Consider the following 778-nt stretch of genomic DNA (forward strand, 5'->3'; position numbering starts at 1 on the left):
GTTACAGTTTAACGAGCAGGTGTTGTGCCGTTCACACAGGTGTGTTCAGGTGTACAGTTTAACGAGCTACACTGTCATTGTACAGTCACACAGGTGTTGTTCAGTTTAAGTTTAGTTACAGTTTAACGAGCAGGTGTTGTTCAGGTGTTACAGTTTAACGAGCAGGTGTTGTGCGTTCACACAGGTGTTGTTCAGGTGTTACAGTTTAACGAGCTACACTGTCATTGTACAGTCACACAGGTGTTGTTCAGTTTAAGTTTAGTTACAGTTTAACGAGCAGGTGTTGTTCAGGTGTTACAGTTTAACGAGCAGGTGTTGTTCAGGTGTTACAGTTTAACGAGCAGGTGTTGTTCAGGTGTTACAGTTTAACGAGCAGGTGTTGTTCAGGTGTTACAGTTTAACGAGCAGGTGTTGTGCATTCACACAGGTGTTGTTCAGGTGTTACAGTTTAACGAGCAGGTGTTGTGCGTTCACACAGGTGTTGTTCAGGTGTTACAGTTTAACGAGCCGGTGTTGTGCGTTCATACAGGTGTTGTTCAGGTGTTACAGTTTAACGAGCAGGTGTTGTGCGTTCATATAGGTGTTGTTCAGGTGTTGTTCAGGTGCTACAGTTTAACGAGCAGGTGTTGTGCGTTCATACAGGTGTTGTTTCCGCTGCTGGCGAGGCTGTTGGACAACATCTGTCCTCAGGACCCGCTGGGCATGGAGGAGACTCGTGTACGTGGCGCCACCTTGCTGTGTAAGGTGTTCCTACAGCACCTGACACCGCTGCTGTCCC

At 46.9% G+C, this 778-nt stretch overlaps 1 protein-coding gene across 1 annotated transcript in view; it reads left to right on the top strand.

Moving 5' to 3' along the window:
• The window catches only part of LOC106817519 (Golgi-specific brefeldin A-resistance guanine nucleotide exchange factor 1-like), a 40,652-nt gene that overhangs the window by 37,138 nt on the left and 2,736 nt on the right, over positions 1–778 (top strand).

The sequence above is a fragment of the Priapulus caudatus genome, unplaced genomic scaffold (assembly GCF_000485595.1).
Source record: "Priapulus caudatus unplaced genomic scaffold, Priapulus_caudatus-5.0.1 Scaffold1753, whole genome shotgun sequence".
In the NCBI taxonomy this organism is placed as follows: domain Eukaryota; kingdom Metazoa; phylum Priapulida; class Priapulimorpha; order Priapulimorphida; family Priapulidae; genus Priapulus; species Priapulus caudatus.